Source organism: Nicotiana tomentosiformis, chromosome 8 (genome assembly GCF_000390325.3).
Source record: "Nicotiana tomentosiformis chromosome 8, ASM39032v3, whole genome shotgun sequence".
NCBI lineage: Eukaryota > Viridiplantae > Streptophyta > Magnoliopsida > Solanales > Solanaceae > Nicotiana > Nicotiana tomentosiformis.
Genome location: NC_090819.1, coordinates 64,353,077 through 64,373,263, shown reverse-complemented (window position 1 = coordinate 64,373,263; position 20,187 = coordinate 64,353,077). Strand labels below are relative to the sequence as shown.

Sequence of the window (20,187 nt, the reverse complement as noted above, 5' to 3'; positions counted from 1 at the left end):
GCAAAAATAAATCTAAAGCTCGTTTGATGAGATGGGTGATTTTATTGCAAGAGTTTGATATTGACATCCAAGATAAAAAGGAAAATAAAATTCAAGTTGCGGACCACTTGTCTCGTTTGGAAGAGAAGGGGAGGCCACATGATGGCCTTGAGATCAATGATTCTTTTTCCGATGAGCAAGTCTTGGCACTTTCAATGAAAGAGGTACCATGATTTACGGATTTGGCAAATTTCCTTGTGAGTGGTATCATTCCGGGGAAGTTCACTTCAAACCAAAGGAAGAAGATCAAGAGGGATTGTAAAAACTACTATTGGGATGAACCATACCTTTTCGGATTTGCACGGATGAGGTGATTAGAAGATGTGTGCCTGATGAAGACAAAGTGATATTCATGAGGCTTGTCATTCTTCACCTTATGGGGGTCATCATAGTGGCTCAAGAACGGTGGCTAAAGTCTTAAGTTGTGGTTTCTATTGGCCTACTCTCTACAAAGAAGCAAATAATTTGCTAAGAAGATGTGATGGATGTCAACGGGCTAGTGAAATTTCAAATAAACATGAGATGCCCTTTACAACCATCTTGGAGATTAATATCTTTGATGTTTGGGGCATTGACTTCATAGACCCTTTTGTGAGTTCTTGTGGTAACACCTATATTTTGGTTGCTGTGGATTATGTGTCTAAATGGGTTGAAGCAGTTTCTTTACCCAATAATGAGGCTAGAAGTGTGGTGGCTTTCTTGAAGAGGAATATTTTCACAAGGTTTGGGACTCCGCGGGCAATTATAAGTGATGTAGGGTCACACTTTTGTAACAAGGCTTTTGACACTTTGCTCGGCAAGTAGGGTTTCACTCTAAAGTGACAACCCCTTATCATCCTCAAGTAAGTGGTCAAGTGGAAGTTTCCATCTGCGAGACAAAGAGTATTTTGTCCAAGACGATGAATACAAATCGGTCAGATTGGTCTTAGAAGCTTGATGATGCTCTATGGGCATATAGAAAGGCTTACAAAACACCTATCAAAATATCTCCATATTGGTTGGTATGCGGAAAAGCTTGTCATATTTTGGTGGAATTAGAGCACAAGGCAATGTGAGCCTTGAAGTAACTAAATCATGATTGGGATGTAGCCGCTAACTTGCGGGTTGAAAATTTGAATGAATTAGATGAATTCCGATATCATGCTTATGAGAGTTCGTCCTTGTACAAAGAAAAGATGAAGTACCTTCATGACAAGTATATTTGGAACAAGGAGTTCAAGGCCGCTGATCTAGTGTTGTTTACAACTCAAGGTTGAGAATGTTTCCCGAAAAGCTTAAATCAAAGTGGAGTAGACCATTTAAAATTATTGGTGTGATACCCTTTGGTGCTTTGGACTTGAAGAACAAGAACAATGAAATATTTCGAGTCAATGGTTACCAAGTGAAACATTACTTGGGAAAAGTTGGTGAAAGCCACATGGTTGAAGTTCTTTACTTCAATTGAGAATGGTATGACATTGCATCATACCACGACGTTAATTAAGGCACTTATTGGGAGGCAACTCAAGTTCTTTTCCTTTTTCTTTTTTAGTTTAGATGTTGTTTATTGCTTTTAACTAGATTTGAAGTGTGCTGCTGTGATCAGTGTTGGCTACTAAGAGACTGAAGATATAGCATTGCATGAGCAGGCCACACTTTTATTTGTGCGTCCGCAGAAGAGAAAACACGGGTAGCAAATATTTGATTGACTGCATTTGCAAAAGGCAACTCAAGTATTAAAATGAGGGTCCTCTGAACTTTTCTCACAACAGTGCAGAGCTAATTTTACGACATATGAGATACTTTTGCAGCCATAGGAGAGCAATTTTAGAGAGGTCACTGAAAATAGGTTGACAGACGTGTGGCCGCACTTGAAAACGTGCATACCGCTCAATTACAAGCTCTCCACCTCCCAAGTAACATAGTGCGTACCGAATTTGGAATTTTGCGACCGCACTCACCCTCTCTTTGACCCAACCCATGCACATATATAAATAGAATAATAGGTCATCATTTTACACTTTTTGCCATTTTCACCCTCTGGGTGAGATTCTACTGAATAACCATTTGCTCGCACATTTGACCATACACATCTACTCACATTGCATTCATTCTAATCACACTTTCATAATCTGGTATGCATCACATTTAATCTTGTTGATTTTTCTTTTGAATCTATTTTTTCTTTTAAATATCTTTTTAGGCCATCTATGTTACATCCCTTATCTGTGTCCAATTGGGTTAGTTTAAGAATGGGTATTTGTGAAATTATGCTTAGATTGGGTTGGGACTATTGCTATCATGACTTTACCATGTTACCTAGTTGGATTGAACAAATAATTTCATAACCAAGGTAGAAATTGACCTTCATACTTTACAGTTATTGATTGTGCTGACCGCATTTGAAATTTTGCGGTCCATAATTACTGATTTAGGTACACTAGTTGATAACCGTAGTTATGTGGCCACAATTTAATTATGCGGACCACACTTGAAATTTAAAGGCCGCAAAGAGAGGTCCACACTGCCCTTCAGAGAACTTCTTCTTTGGGATCTCAATACTTTTACTCATATTCGGACCTCAATTTAATTGTGCAAACTACAATTGGATTTTTCTGCCGCAGAAGCGTCTCCTCAGTGTCCTTCAGAGTCTTTTCTCTAAAGGTTTGATGCATCTGTGCAGAAGTGCAGCCACACTTTCACTTTGCGGACTGCACTTGGAATTGTGTAGACCACACTTTCACTTTGTCTTCTGCATGTTTAACAATGAACACCTCACTGCTCTTATGCTTTCCTCTATTGCTAATGTGACTCCTAACAACTTTGTACCTCATGTCAATAACTTGTATACCAAATGGCAACTCTCTTTGTGCTTAAATAGATAATTGTACGATCAAGAGGAAAGGCAGAGACATCCAAAGGAAGGGGTAGCCAAGGGAAGGGCAGAGGCAGAGGTGATATGCACCCTAGTTCACAACAAACAATCGCCAAGAAACAAATAGCTAGCCTAGGGAAAGGTCGGAGCATCTCAGATTCTGATTCTTATGTCCCGTCTAGGAAAGCCTCCGAAGGCAACTCATTGTATCAGTCTGAAGAGCACAATGAGGAGCAGTCTTAGCCACATGGGCAGTCTGAGCCCCAAGATGGACCTTTCACATCTCAAGGTACCTCCCAGGGCTTAACTTGTACTAGGCATGAGTCAAATATAGCTGCACCAGACTCCGGTTCTGATGATACACCTGATGACGAAAAAGGGGGAAAGGTTGCAAGAGATGGCACATGAAGGACTAAGAAAAAGGTTATTTGGGAAGACCAGTTCTTGAGATTCATTGCCTATGTGGACTTAAAAAGTGGTGGAAAGAAAGGCCCTCACTTAAGAAAGTCAATTCCTCACCAAGGCATAGACAAGTACAATCCGGCGGTCCTTGAATTGTTTACAAAGAGAAAAAGGCTGGATGCAGTTCACTGAGGAGCTAGTTGATGTCAAGGAACACCTTATCCGAGAGTTCTACGCTAACACTGTGCATATTGTAAAAGAAAACAAGGTTACCAAAGTGCGCAACCTCAAGGTGAAATTTGATCAACGCTCTTTGAATGCCTACCTAGGACTTGAGTATGTGGAGCCGAAGGAGTATCTAGCCAAATTAGTTGAGAAAGAGGATGCCTGACCATAGCTGGTGGAGATCCTTGTACCTGGGCCTACTCTCCATGGATAGGTGCTAGTGTGCCGATCTTCCACAAGACCTTGAGCTTCTAGGCTAAGGGGTAGCAGACTTTTGTTTGTAAGAGACTTGACCCAAGCCTAAATGAAAACAACCTACCTCTGGAGAGAGTAGTGCTTGTGGCTTTTATCATGGTCGAGTACCTAATCAATGTGGGTGCCTTGATGTTGGCCAATATCACTTTAGTAGCACAATAGAGTAACACTTCTTATCCCTACCCCATCACCATCATAGAGTACTTGACATATGCCAAAGTGGAGCCTAAACCATTTGATACGAAAATTAAGCCAACTGGCCCCTTTGATCTGTATAAGTTGCAACACCCCAGGAACCCAAAGAAGAGGAGCCAACCTTCCACTACTACTAGCTAGTCTGATGAGCCTATAGTAGCAGCTCCCGGTCCCACGAAGGCTACCAGTCCTAGACCTTGGAGAACTCAACCCCATGTATGAGAACGCGAAGGGAAAAATGCTCAGTCTCCCAATTCTTTCTCCCGAAGATGGCAACCAGAACCAACAACATCAAATTTTTAGATTTAGCTCCAGGTGGTCCGGAATTCATCTGGGCCACCCGGGACCTGATTAATCGCACCAACAAGTCAATAAACACAATACAGACCTGTTCTAACCCTCAAAACACGTAAAATAAACATCAAAATCAAGAATCGTACCTCAAAACCAACTTGAATTAACTTATGAACTTCAAACTTTTCAATTTGCTCCGAACGCGTTGAATCATACTTAGACTACTCAGAATGACACCAAATTTTGCGTACAAGTCATAAATCACCATACGGAATTATTCCCAGGCTAGGAATCCCAAACGAACCTCAATAAAACCAAAGTATACTCCAAATCAAATTTAAAGAACTAGAAACCTTCAATGAACCAACTTTCCACATTAAGCGCCGAAATGCTCTTGGATTGCCCGAAACCTGATCCGAACACACGCCCAAGTCCAAAATCATCATACAAACCTATTGGAACCTTCAAATCCCGATTTTGAGGTCGTTTACTCAAAATGTTGACTCAAGTTAAACTTGGCTACCTTAGGCCACTATTAAGGAATTAAGTGTTCCGATTTCATCCCGAACACTTCCAAACCTAAACCAACCATCCTCGCAAGTCATAAAACAGTAAAAGCACATATGGGGAGTCTTAATTTGGGGAATGGGGATCTAGAAATAAAAATGACCGGTCGTGTCGTTACACCCCAGGAACCCAAAGAAGAGGAGCCAACCTTCCACTACTACTAGCTAGTCTGATGAGCCTATAGTAGCAGCTCTCGGTCCCTCTGATATTCCGTCCTTTTCAGCTGAGCCTTCTACCCTTGCCAGAGACACTGCTTTGGAGCCACTACCAGCCCCTGCTCCATTGCCTATACCAACTTTGAGGCTGGTGACTATGCCTACTGGCCCACCATCGGCCTTACGGGTTTCTCAGACATTGGTGAGTCTCAACAACTGGATGCACACAACTACATCAAAGTTGTCCGAGCTTTCTAGTGCAGTTGCGGGGTAGCCCTCTACATAACCAGACTCTCCTAACACTGATGAAAAGCTCATTAAGATCTTGGACAACCAGAAAGTGATTATGGACATACTTGTTCAGCATAGTGCAGTGATTGAGAGGTTGACCTAGCAAGTGAAGAAGATGCAAAAGACTCAGGCCAGCAAGAAGTTAGTTGAGTCGCTGCGGGCTGAAATGACTAGGATAGCTGAGGCAGGCAACTTGCCATTTGACATGCTGACTGACCCCGCCCAGCCTCAAAAAGCTCAGATTTCTCAAGATGCCCCTACTGCTCCATTTGAGGAGCCTTGCCTTGCATTTAGCACTACTGTTTGTGGTGCATGACATGTGCACATATAAGCAGCTCCCACAGACGATGATGATACCATTTATTTTGCCGAGCCGTCTCGAACTGACCCTACTAATGATACCATGATGAATGGGGATGCTTAGGGAGTTTTTTCGCCCCTCCATGCTCTTTGATTATTTTAAGCATTGGGGGCAATGCTTATTTTTATTTGGGGGAGGGGGGGGGGGAGGGGGGATTTGAATTAATTGGATACATTTGATGATATTGGGATGTAATAATTGGATGTTTCATTTTGTTAATTTTTCGTAGTTTGATACATTTTATAGTAATCTATAATTTTGTTTTGGTAGTATAAATATTATGCTTTTCTTTCTTGTCATTTAATAAGCCTTTGGTTTTTTTAATGCCACGATTCTATCCAAAGGTGGTTTCTTGTGAGGACCGACCTACTTTTTTCGAGGATGGATAGTGTGATAACTTTTTTAAGGGAATTAGTCCATTACATGTTTAGCTAGTAGTAGTAAGTAGTAATGAATAAACGCACTAATCAAGTTCTTCTATGAAAATGAGTTATTTATGCTTCATGTGGCACAAACATACTTAATTGCATGCTTATTGTTTTAGAAAAGGTTGTTGTGAATCAATTTTGAGAAATGTAACTCCGGTAAGGTGACTTTGAGGCTATTGAGTTGCCTTTTGATAATCATTAGGTGGTTTTGCAGACAAAAGAGATCTTTGACACGAATGTGGTGATTGTGGTTTTTAAACTCTATCTTCTTTTACGGTCTATTTGCATGAGAGGTGAGGTAAAATTTTGTTGCTAGTCCAAGTGCTTGAGTGAATAGTCTATAACTTGCTCCGAATATGCTTCAAGGCGAAATTTTGAGTTTGCATGGTTTGAAAGATGATCATAGGATTTCTTTGGACCGTTTGAGCTTTCAATTGCCACCCTAGATCATTATCCCTAGTCAACCCCCTTTGAGCATTTAGCCGTTCTCATTTGGTAACCTTGCTACAATCCTTTCACCTTTTGAACATGATCGTTTCTTGGCACCCGAGCTCTCCTAAGCACTCATATTTAGTATGTGGCTTAAAGCCTAAGTTTGGGGGGGGGGGGTTGAGTAATCTAAAAGAGATACCAAGACATTAAAAAGAGAGAAAAGAAATGATCTCCATGAAAGAGAAAGAAAGAAAAGAAGGGAGATTGATGAAATAGAGTGAGCCAAGTATCTCTAGCATAAAAATCAAGCGATAAAAAGAATGAAATTGTCAACAAAGAGTGATGACAAGTCTCTCTAGCCTCCAAGAAGAAGGAATACCTCCAAAGGTTTGCCAAATGTGATCCAAGAAATGAGAAGTGAAGTACTTAAGGAAGGGTGTAACCACTTGTATCCCATATAGTATCCTATCCCGGACCAAAAGCCTTCATTACAACCTAAAAGAAATCATATTTGATTTTGAACCGAGAATGCTTACATTAGTGGAGATGTACATGGGGGGTAACCTTTGTTGCACTAGAAATTGAGTGTTGAAAATTGAAGTGAGCAATGCAAACGGAAGGTAGAAGAGGAAGAGTTTTGTGTCCACCATGGTTTACATGAAAGAACAAGAATCCTTGATGAATGAAGTTAACTCTTGAGGCTCAAATGTCATACTAGAATTCTATGAGATGAGCAAGTTGCACCTTTTTGAAAAATTTGACTCCTTGTTTAGAATGCTCGAGTGTTTTGGGTAATTATTTGTCCCAACTGAGTATAAAGGACTTGTGTATGATTCCTTGAAATGATCATACAATTTGGGAAGTAGGGTGCAAATATAGTTGCTTGAGTGTCTCGACCCAAAACCCATAATAGGTCGTGATGGCACCTAACGCCACCGTTAGGCAAGCCCACAGGTGAAACTACAATTTAAATACCCCTTTTTAACATTTAAAACAAAAATTCTTTTTTAGAAGAACGAAATAAGTAAGATCTCATGCAACCATACGTACTCTTTTCTCAACAAAAATACCAGTGTGATAAATACATTCACTGTAATGACAATAATAATAAGTACAACAGTACATATATGCTAAAAGGCCCCAAAACCCGGTGCCCAAAGTGCATGAGCAATCTAGAGAATATACATTACTAATACAACTACTGTCTGAAAGGTAATAGTCAGAAATAACCAAACAAGGTAGAGGGAGACTCCTGTGCTGCAGATCATAGCAAGGCAAGCAACTCACCACTAAGTCTCCGTAGAAGATCGACTACGCGCCCGCATGACCACTGGTAGTACCTGTCTCAGTACCAGCATAGTCAGTGCAGAAGTGTAGCGTGAGTATGGAAAACAATGCGTACCCAGTAAGTATCTAGTCTAACCTCGAAGAATTAGTGACGAGGGGTCGTCTTGACACTTACTAGAGGTCAAATAATAATAGAAATACATAAAGTAGACATGGTGAGTGTATACCAAGTAGCAACGAAGCAAATAAAAGTAACTACAATAATTTCGCACATGAGTCTATATCAAAACACTAAACATGACATAATCAACCTTGAAGACTCAATTGTTACCAAACGAAATCCAGTCCCAATTATTAAGCACGAAGCTTCCGAGGCGAACGACCCGATCCCATAAGAGTAGTGTTACTATCCCGCCGAGGCGAACGACCCGATCTCATAACAGTAATTTATTTCACTGCCGAGGCTAATGACTCGATCCCATAAGAGTAGAGAAATTTAACTCGCTCGCGGAAACACATGTGGGACGAGAAGACACGAATCTATAGTTTATCAAATATTTTCCATTTTTTCTAAAGTAAGAGACTAAGTCAATATCCTTAATTAAAATCCTCAATCTCAGTACTAATCAAGATAATTAATACACAGGATAGGCGTAAAATAGCACAATTAAAGGCATGATGTGAATCTAAGACTACCCGGACATATCATGAATATAGCTACGTACGGACTCTCGTCACCTCATGTGTACGTAGCTCCCCACAACAAGTAGCACACAACAATTAATACGCCTAAAGGGATAAGTTCCCTCTTACAAGGTTAGGGAAGACACTTACCTCGTTTCCAAGTTCTCTATCCGGCTCTTCAACCTCACTAGAACTCCTCAAACAATGCCGAGGACTTCGAAACTAACCAAAAGTCGTATAAACTAATAAATATATGCTCAAAAGTTCATGATTTAGCTATTAGGGTAATACCCAACCCAATTTGGAAGATTCCTAAAATTCAACCCCGGACCTACGTGTCTGGATTCCGGAAATGTTTGAATATAAAGGTTACCCATGACCTCACGAACTCAAATATATAATTTATTCCCAATTACATAATCAATTTTGTGGTCAAATCTTATTTTTACCAACCCTAGGTTTCAACAAAATCCCATAATTATTCCCTTAATTTCACGTTAAATCTACCCATAATTCGTGTATTTAACTCAAGAACTGATAGGGATCCCTTACCTCTTGATGATGATGAAAATCCCCCACAAAATGCTTTCAAAATAGCCCAAGACCAAGTGGGAAATGAGAGAAAAGAGACTAAGCCCCGTATTAAAAATCAATTCTGCCCAGTGATCTCTTCTTCGCGATCACGGAAGAAGCCTCGTGATCGCGAAGGCATAACTGGCCCAAGCAGTGGTCCTTCTTCGCGAATGCGAGGGCGGTCTCACGATCGTGAAGGCTTGCCCAGCCCGAGCTTCGCGAACGCGGTCAGCCATTCGCGAACGTGAAGAGCAAACATGGCTAACCCCCTCCCATGCTCTTTGTTCTACGCGAATGCGGGCCCGTATACGTGAAAGCAAAGGCTACCAGTCCCAGACCTTGGAGAACTCAACCCCATGTATGAGAACGCGAAGGGAAAAATGCTCAGTCTCCCAATTCTTTCTCCCGAAGATGGCAACCAGAACCAACAACATCAAATTTTCAGATTTAGCTCCAGGTGGTCTGGAATTCATCTGGGCCACCCGGGACCTGATTAATCGCACCAACAAGTCAATAAACACAATACAGACCTGTTCTAACCCTCAAAACACGTAAAATAAACATCAAAATCAAGAATCGTACCTCAAAACCAACTTGAATCAACTTATGAACTTCAAACTTTTCAATTTGCTCTGAACGCGTTGAATCATACTTAGACTACTCAGAATGACACCAAATTTTGCGTACAAGTCATAAATCACTATACGGAATTATTCCCAGGCTAGGAATCCCAAACGAACCTCAATAAAACCAAAGTATACTCCAAATCAAATTTAAAGAACTAGAAACCTTCAATGAACCAACTTTCCACATTAAGCGCCGAAATGCTCTTGGATTACCCGAAACCCGATCCGAACACACGCCCAAGTCCAAAATCATCATACAAACCTATTGGAACCTTCAAATCCCGATTTTGAGGTCGTTTACTCAAAATGTTGACTCAAGTTAAACTTGGCTACCTTAGGCCACTATTAAGGAACTAAGTGTTCTGATTTCATCCCGAACACTTTCAAACCTAAACCAACCATCCTCGCAAGTCATAAAACAGTAAAAGCACATATGGGGAGTCTTAATTTGGGGAATGGGGATCTAGAAATAAAAATGACCGGTCGTGTCGTTACATTCTCCACCTCTTAAGCAAACGTTCGTCCTCAAACCAGTCTAGAATAATGCTGAATAAGTGCGGATATATGCTCCTCATGTCCTCCTCGGACTCCCAAGTCACTTCCTTGACTTGTTTACCCTCCATTGGACCTTTACCATAGAAATATTTTTGGACCTCAACTAGCGAACCTACCTGTCAACAATGGCAACTGGCTCCTCCTCATAACCTAGATTCTCATCTAGCTGAACCGTGATGTAATCTAACACATGTGACCTGTCGGCATGGTACCTCTGGAGCATAGACACATGGAAGATCGGATGAACTCCCGATAGACTGGGAGGCTAAGCAAGCTCATAAGAAACCTTCCCAACTCGCCTCAACACCACAAATGGGCCAAAAAACCTTGGGCTCAGCTTTCCCTTCTTCCCGAACCTCATGATGCCCTTCATCGGCGAGCCTTTTAAGAGAACCTTCTCGCCCACCATAAAGGATAAATCACGCGCCTTCTGATCTACGTAATCTTCTGTCTGGACTGTGCTTTGCAAAGCCTCTCCTGAATCAACTTCACCTTCTCCAAGGCATCCTTCACTAAATCAGTGCCGTATAACTTAGCCTCGACGAGCTCCAACCATCCGATAGGCGAACGACATTGCCGACCATATAAAGCCTCAATGAGCCATCCCCATGCTGGACTGATAACTGTTGTTGTAAGAAAACTCGGTCAAGGGCAAGATTCTATCCCACTGCCCTCCTAAGTCAATGACACATGCTCTGAGCATATCCTCTAGAATCTGAACTGTCTGCTCCAACTGCCCGTCGGTCTGCGGGTGAAAGGCAATGTTGAGCTCTACTCGGGTACCCAACTCACTCTGTACTGCTCTCCAGAAATGCGAAGTGAACTGAGGGCCTCTATCTGATATGATGGAAACAGGCACACCATGCAACCGGAAAATCTCCTGAATGTAAATCTGGGCCAACCTCTCTGAAGAGTAAGTAGTCACCACCAGAAGTAAGTGTGCCGACTTGGTTAGCATGTCTACAATGACCCAAATGATATCAAACTTCCCCAACGTCCGCAACAACCCATCTACAAAGTCCATAGTGATGCGCTCCCACTTCCACTCCGATATAACCATCTGCTGGAGTAGGCCACCTGGCCTCTGGTGCTCATACTTGACCTGCTAACTATTTAGACATCTCGCTACATTCTCAACTATGTCTTTCTTTATTTGCCGCCACCAATAATGCTGCCTCATATTGCGATACATCTTCGTAGCACTTGGATGAATAGAATATCGAGAACTGTGCACCTCATCTAGAATTTCTTCCCTCAAGCCATCCATATTAGGAATAGATACACGACCCTGGAGTCTCAGAACACCATCCTCACCGATAGTAACCTCCTTAGCACTACCCTATAGTACCGTCTCTATGAGGACCAACGAGTGCTGATCATCATACTGACGGGCCTTGATCCGCTCAAGTAATGAAGACTGAGCCACAACAAATGCAAGAACTCGACTAGGCTCTGAAATATCTAACCTCACGAGTCTGTTAGCTAAGGGTTGAATTTCCAAAGCCAATGGCCTCTACTCTGCCGAAATGAATGCCAAACTACCCATACTCTCGGCCTTTCTGCTCAAGGCATCCGCAACCACATTCGCCTTGCTCAGATGGTAATATCATAGTCCTTCAGTAACTCAAGCCACCTGCATTGCCTCAAATTAAGGTCCCTCTACTTAAACAAATGCTGCAAGCTGCGATGATTGGTGTAAACCTCACAGGACACCCCATAGAGATAATGCCTCCAGATTTTGAGAGCATGAACTATCGCGACTAACTCCAAATCATGTACAGGGTAATTCTTCTCGTGGGGATTCAGCTGACGTGAATCATATGCAATAACTCACTCCTCCTGCATCAATACACAACCCAAGACAACGCGTGAAGCATTGCAATACATGATATACATCCCTGAATCGGAGGGCAACACTAACATTGGTACTGTAGTCAAAGAGGTCTTGAGCTTCTGAAAGCTCGCTTCGAAATCATCGAACCATCATAACGGAGCACCCTTATGAGTCAATCTAGTCAAGGGCGTTGCAATAGACGAGAAGCCCTCCACAAACCAACGATAATAACCCGCTAAACCCATGAATTCCTGATCTCGATTGATGTAGTAGGACGAGGCCAACCCTGGACTGCCTTAATCTTCCTGGGATCCACCTTAATACTCTCACCTGATACAACATGCCCCAAGAAAGCCACAAAATCCAACCAGAACTCGCACTTAGAGAACTTGCGTAAAGCTTCTGTTCCCGCAAGGTCTGAAGCACTAACCTCAAATATTGTTCGTGCTCCTCCATACTACGCAAGTAGATCAATATATCATCAATGAAGATAATGACAAATATGTCAAGATGCGGCATGAACACCCGATTTATCAAATCCATAAATGCCGTCGGGGCATTAGTCAAGCCGAAGGACATCACTAAAAACTCATAGTGGCCATATCTAGTCCGGAAAGCCGTCTTCGGAATATTTGAGGCACGAATCTTCAGATGATGATACCCAGATCTCAAGTCGATCTTAGAGAACACCCTGGCACCCTGTAACTGGTCAAATAAATCATTAATGCGTGGTAGCGGGTACTTATTCTTGATGGTGACTTTGTTCAACTGGCGGTAATCAATGCATATCCACATACTTCCATCTTTTTTCATCACAAACAACACCGGTGCGCCCTAAGGAGATACACAAGGTCTAAGAAACCCCTTCTAAAGTAACTCCTGAAGTTGTTCCTTTAACTCTCTCAACTCCTTGGGAGTAATACGATAAGGCGAAATAGAAATAGGCTAGGTGCCTGGCACCAAATCAATGGCGAAATTGATATCCCGATTCGGCGACATGCCTGGTAGATCAGTAGGAAGTCCATCGAAAAACTCTCGTACCACTGGCACTGAATCTAACGCGAGAGTCTTTGCAGTAGTATCCCAAACAAAGGCCAAGTAGGCCAAACAACTCTTCTCGACCATATATGGAGCCTTCAAGAAAGAAATAACCCGACTGGAAGTACTGACAGACGAACCCGTCCACTTTAATCTGGGCAACTCAGGCATTGCCAAGGTAACCGTCTTGGCATATCAATCAAGAATGGCATGGTACGGAGACAACCAGTCCATGCCTAAGATAATTTGAAATTAACCATATCGAGCAATAGAAGATCCACTTTGATCCCATATCTATAGAAAGTCACCACACGGGATCGGTAGACCCCATCCACAATAATAAAATTACCCACTAGCGTGGACACATATACAGGAACGCCCAAGGACTCGTGAGGTACATCCAGATAAGGAGCAAATAGAGATGAAACATATGAGTAAGTAGACCTTGGATCAAATAATACCGAGGAATCCCTACGGAAGACATAAATAATACCTGTGATCACTGAATCAGAGGCGATTGCCTCTGACCTAGCGGGGATAACATTAAATCTAGCCGAAGTGCCACCTGACTAGCCTCCACCTACGGCTGACTGCATGGGCCTGCTAGACTGACCCCTCATGAACTGACCTCTGCCCCCAAGTGGGGCTCCACTGAATCCTCCAAACTGCCGGGGCCACTTTTCCCTCGGCGCAAACTCTCCGCTGCGGTTGCGAATACGCTAGATCCTCCAAGCTATATCCACAACCTAATGAAAGGGAGTCCCCATCTCTGCCTTACGGGCCATAGAAACCTGAATCTCAGGGTGTAGACCTACATTGAACCTCCGCACAATCTGTGTGTCTGTGCGAAGTATAATAGCTGCATGGCGAGATAAGTCAGTGAACTCACCTCATAGTCGGTCACAGACATATGACCTTGACGGAGTCGCTCAAAATGACCCCGTAGCTCATCTCTCTCTAAAGGTGTTATGTACTTCTCCAAGAACAGATATGCAAACTGATCCCAAGTTAAGGGAGGTGAACCTACTAAGAAGGTAAGCCTTCCACCATCAGTGGGCCTTACCCTCAAGCTGAAAGATGGTAAAGTCCACTCTGTTGGACGCTAGTATCCCCATGTTCCGTAGCCTATCCTTGCTCCGGTCAATGAAATCCTGGGGGTCCTCTGACCGCTCTCCCGCAAAGTTAGGGGGTGAAGTCTAGTCCATCTGTCCAGTTGCTTTTGCTGATCAACGATCGCAACTGGTACAGACTCTCACACAACCGCTGTAACTGGCTGGGGCCCGCCCACAAGTAGTGCACCTGGGGTCTGATAAACGGCAGCGACGTGCTCTGGAGCCTGGGAAGTAGGGGTCTGTGCTACCCCTCCCGCCTGATATGTGGCAAGGTCCGCTGGAAATAAACCAGCCTACATCATAGAGTCCATGAATCGCAACATACGGCCCATGACCTCCTGGAATCCCGATGCAGTCATGAAATATGTTGGGGCTGGCTCAGCTGTAGGTGCCTCATCCTGCTCCTCAATAATAGGGTATAACAGGAGCAACTCTAGGAATCCCTCGTCCTCTGATAGGAGCTGGAGCCCTTTCCCGACCTCTGCCTCGGCCTCTAGCAACGAGGGAAGCAACTCTTTACTGCCTGGTACATTCTCCACGCGCGTTCTTTCCATCTGTGAGAGATCAATTAAAAGATACTTAGCATAATATCAACTGCACAACAGGATATGAAGAAAGATTAGTTTCCTAACACCCTATAACCTCTCGAAGATAAGTACGAACGTCTCCACACAGATCTGCAAGACACTACTAGGCCTGCTCATGACTCGTGAGACCTATGTGAACCTAAAGCTCTGATACCAAGCTGTCACGACCCAAAACCTATAATAGGCCGTGATGACACTTAACGCTTAGACAAGCCCACAAGTGAAACTACAAGTTAAATACCCCCTTTTAACATTTAAAGCAAAAGTTCCTTTTTAAAAGAACGAAATAAGTAAGATCTCATGCAACCGTACGTACTCTTTTCTTATAAAAAATACCAGCGTGTTAAATACATTCACTGTAATGACAGTAATAATAAATACAACAGTACATATATGCTAAAAGCCCCCAAAACACGGTGCCACAAGTGCATGAGTAATCTAGAGAATATACATAACTAATAGAACTACTGTCTGAAAGGTAATAGACATAAATAATAAACAAGGTAGAGGGAGACTCCGGTGCTACAGATCGTAGCAAGGCAAGCGTCTCACCACTAAGTCTCCATAAAAGATTGGCTGCACGCTCGCGTGACAACTGGTAGTACTTGTCTCAGTACCTGCACATTAAGTGCAGAAGTGTAGCGTGAGTACGAAAAACAACGTGTACCTAGTAAGTGTTACACCCCATGTTTTCGTACGTAAAATTACGCCATAAGTAGATTGATGAAAGCATGGAAATAAGATATTACATCCCGCATTTTTCGTACGTTAAAGTTTCGTCGTAAGTTAATCAACGTAAGTTCGGGAATGAGATTATTTTAAGATTATAAGCATTATGCTATTTGAAACAAGTGATTAGTAATTTCGTGAAAGTGAGAAGGTAAGCAAATCAAAGAAAATGAATTTCGTCAAAGTTTGACATTTTGGAATAAAAAATATGGTTCGAGCTATAATACCCTATATTTATGGACTAGTGCCATACAAGGTACCACATGAGCATAATAGTAAGGTGTACAAGGTGTGTTAAAAGTGAGTAGTATTTTCAGTAATTTAAGATAATTCTTAATTATGTGGATAATTGGGTAATTATTGGTTAATGGGAGATTAATTAAGTTATTTGGATAAAGATTAAGATATTTGTGGATAAGTATGTTAAGTCCTTATCACCAAACGTGGCAGCCAACCCTTGCCAAATTGATGACTCTTAAAAGTCACTTGATAAGGCTTAGTCATCACCTTTTGAAGGCTTAGTCATTGATCTTTAAGAGATGGATATAAATTCATTTAAGAGAGATTGATCCAAATTTTCCATGGTAACGTGATTAGCACAACAAAATACTTTCTTATCTCCTTAAGACTAGAAGATGCAAGATTCACATTTCAGAAAGATTGACTACGTGATTTGCTACAATCAAATCCCAAACAAGACTATTTAATACTTAACAACGTGAGATTTTACAATTTTAAGGGAGTACAGTGCAATCCTTCTCAAGAATATCATACGGATTTTTCCTACTCCAGGTATGTTAAGGCTATCCCTTCTTTCTTTTTGGCATGATCAATACGATACAAACGAAACGAGCAAATGCACAAATTCTATAAATGACTCTATTAATAGAAATACCAGAGGTTCCTATGTTCTTGATTCCCCATATGTCTTATTAGAAATTCTTGGTAAGAAAGAAGGGGATGTATTTTTTCTATCGTCTGTTCATGGGTCTCAGAAAATACGTAAGTTGATAAAGTTTATTTCATGATATTAATCAGAGGCATAATGGTCTTATGACACTCCGAGAAATTTTATTGACCTACTTCTCATGCATTGCATTCATTTACATTGACCCATGACCAGATGGCGTTATATACGCATATATATATATATATATATATATATATATATATATATATATATATATATATATATATATGGAATATGGGAAAAGGTTACGGTGTTATATACGTATCACCACCTGATCAGCTGGTATACATTGATAATTTGCCCACAGTGGCCTAAATGATATGGTGGGATGCCCTCAGAGGCTTGATGATATTATGAACGCATATACCTCTGCATGGTATGACATTTATACGCATATGCATGACATTATAAAAATGAAACGATTCACAGAGCTATGCAGACGTACATGTCGAGTCTTTTACTCCATGTTTTCTATCATGTCTATTATTTAATGATTTTATTCCTTACATACTCGGTACATTATTTGTACTGACGCTCCTTTTGCCTGGGGATGTTGCGTTTCATGCCCGCAGGTCTCGATAGACAGGTCGCGAGTCCTCCAAGTAGGCGATTAGCTTAGGGGAGGATGTTGGTGCACTCCATTTGCTCCCGAGTTGCTTGTTTGGTCAGTATGATTTAGATGTGTATTATTTGGTATGGCGGGGCTCTGTCACGACATTTATGACAATTATGTGCTCTTAGAGGCTTGTAGACATATGTCATGTATGTAAAAGATTGTATGGCCTTGTCGGACTATGTTTAGTATACGTATTTTGGTCTTAGAGGCTCGTATGTCTTATGTATAGGTTGGTATTTCATGTTGTATTCTACTTATCTCACGGCAGCCTCTCTGACTGAGTTATCTATGATAGTATGGTATGAAAAGATACGTTATGTTGGTACTCGGTTGAGTAAGGTACTGGGTGCCTGTCGCGGCCCGTCGGTTTAGGTCGTGAAAAAAGTGGTAACAAAGCAGTTCTGTCTTAGGGAGTCTACAAGCCGTGTCTAGTAGAGTCTTTTTTATGGGTGTGTTGTGAACCACACTTATAAGAAGGAGGCTACATGGCCTGTCACTCTTTCTTCTTACTCTAGATCATGTGGTAGAGCTCAGTTGTAAGAACTCAATTTCCTAAACTTTATCTTATTCATAATACGACGATGCCTACATCCAGATAGATGGTTGGTAAGAGATATAGTTGTGGAAGAGTTGAGTCAGAGGAACTCGATTTTGCATGATTCTTATGATGAGTAAATGTAAGGTCTTCAGCAGAACATGTGGGTACTAAGACATGTAAGCTTCTTGATAAGCAGCCTTAAGGCAAGAATATCTATCCATCGATATGGTGAAAAACAATAAGAGATTCAGAAGATAGATACAAGTTTTAACAATAACAAAGGTATGTACAATTGGCCACACCCATCTCATTTATGCCTTACGGGGGCTAACAAAAGTAGTATAAGAGAAGGACGAATATGTGGATCCGGCTGGGGTTAGAGTTACCCAAGATGGTGGATGGATTGTTTGCGTTAGCTGACATTTCCGAAGGATATTGCAGATATGCTAATAGATCTCCTTGTGAGACACCCAGATGGTGCATCCTAAAATAGTACAACTAGATATGAATACTACAAAGATAGGCACTGGAAGCCTTGAAGGTATAAATATTACCTTAGTGTAGCTCCCGTCCTTAGTGGAGAAAGAATGTTAGGCCACCTGAAGAGCCAATATATGGAGCAAGGGGAGCTAAAATTAAAAGAATGTCTTGTTTGAGTTTTCAGAATAAAGTGATATACATAAATGTTAGCGGGAAATAAGAAGAGAGTTAATGAAGCATTATGAGTAAGACGTGATAACTGGATGACAATGGTAGATAAAAAAATGATAATATTACAAAGTCTATAGTCAAGTAAAGGAAAGGACGAAAGGTGACAGGCCTTGAGACCTCAAAAGAGTATAGGCCATAAAGTCATATCCTCATTTCGAGAAATAAGTTCGTGACGCTAACATGATTATCAGAAGAACAAGTTAGACCCCTAAGTAATAGAAGTCAATATGGACTGGTGAACAAGATAAACTAAACATGAATTAAGGACTGAGTGATTTGATAATGGTCGGCACCATGAGAACTTCATATTGTGTTCTGGCGATAATAGAATGGACCACAAAAAAAGATTCATGAGAAAGAATGGTTATTCAAGAAGACGCTTCCCTAAAACAAGCAATGTGAGCAAAGTTAAGCTTAAGGGACTGTATGTGCCAGTTACACTAAGTGTCACCATCGCGAGTAAGGAATTTTGTTATCCTTGGTGCAGAAGGATTATCGCAAGGCGAGTAAGGGTCATCGATGATGTGAAAGGACGCCAAAGATGAAGAGGTAAAACATCCATAGGTAGGTCGTCGTAGCTCCAACTCTTAGTACTCCCCCAAATGGGAGAATATGGAATGATGTGGCATTACGTCAGAATTACGTAGTTCTAGTAATTATGGAATGGTAAAGGAAGAATGCGATGAAAATGAGAAAGGGATGAGATTGCACTTATTCAAAGCCTACAGATATGCTACGATTACAGAACATTATGCAAACACGACGTGAAGGAAAGGAAGTAAGAGTCCCTGCCCGAGATGTTATTGACAGAAAAGGAGCTAGTGTGAGACGTAAGTTAAGACAAAGGAAATAACCCAAGAAAGATAACACGGAATATTGTTATGAGAATGGGCCAACAAGTAGTTAGTAATTGATTCAGGAAGAGCCTAGTTATGGCTAAATAGGAGATAACAGACGAGTCAGCAGATCGTGCAAGATAAACATAATGAACCCTAATATGGGGAATTCAGTCTTGCAGATATGGCATCATGAACCTTGAGAAATATTCAGATAGGAGTTGGGGTAGTTAAAGGTACCGTATGAATGTTATGAAAATAAAAGATAGTCTCACTGGGAAGACAGTCAAAATATCAGTTCAGAAGCAACCCTACAAGCACAGGTACGTGGAGGTAAGTAAATACGGATAATTATAGGCGGGGGGAGAACATCAAAAATTCCTTCAAGTATACGATGTGATAAGCTTGTAACTTTACAAGAGCCAGAAGGTCTCCCTAAATACTACAACAAAAGACTAGCTGAGAAAATAAGGAAGAAGGCTTCAATCTAAGCACAGTGACTAAATGAAGAAATGGTCTTGTAACAACAATCTCACAACAACATTGTATGCACTCCATAAGGAAGTGGCACCTAGCGTGGCTAATGAGCGGGAAATTAAACCAAAAATAATATTCGAGACCATATGAATTGCACAAAATTCCGACATGCATGGGAACTAAGATAAGCTAAGTATGCATGCAACAAGGGGGGAGAAAGACTAGGAAAAGTAATAGCTTACATTTAAATAAAGCTGAGAAGGAACGAAAAGAATTATTCGATTAATGATCCAGAGTTAGTTACGTTATGAACGCACTCAAGATTTCAGAGAATTATCCATGCAATATGTATGTTGGCAATCATACAACTGTAGAAGACTCTGGTATAAGTTAAAAGAAAGAATTGAGTCTAGGTCATAGATAAGGGATTGAATTGTTAGATGATGGTATCACGGATATTCCATAGCGTCTATGAAAGGCTAAAGTAATAACTCATACCATGAGCCGCAGATCGGA

General features: G+C 41.4%; 1 long non-coding RNA gene across 1 annotated transcript in view; it reads left to right on the top strand.

Annotated features, from left to right (window-relative positions):
• Positions 1-19,938, top strand: part of LOC138896662 (uncharacterized) — a 32,514-nt gene extending 12,576 nt beyond the window's left edge. The window contains exon 3 of the long non-coding RNA XR_011410047.1: positions 19,926-19,938. This is a non-coding gene — a long non-coding RNA (uncharacterized lncRNA). The remainder of the gene's footprint in view (positions 1-19,925) is intronic.
• The last annotated feature ends 249 nt before the right edge of the window (positions 19,939-20,187 follow it).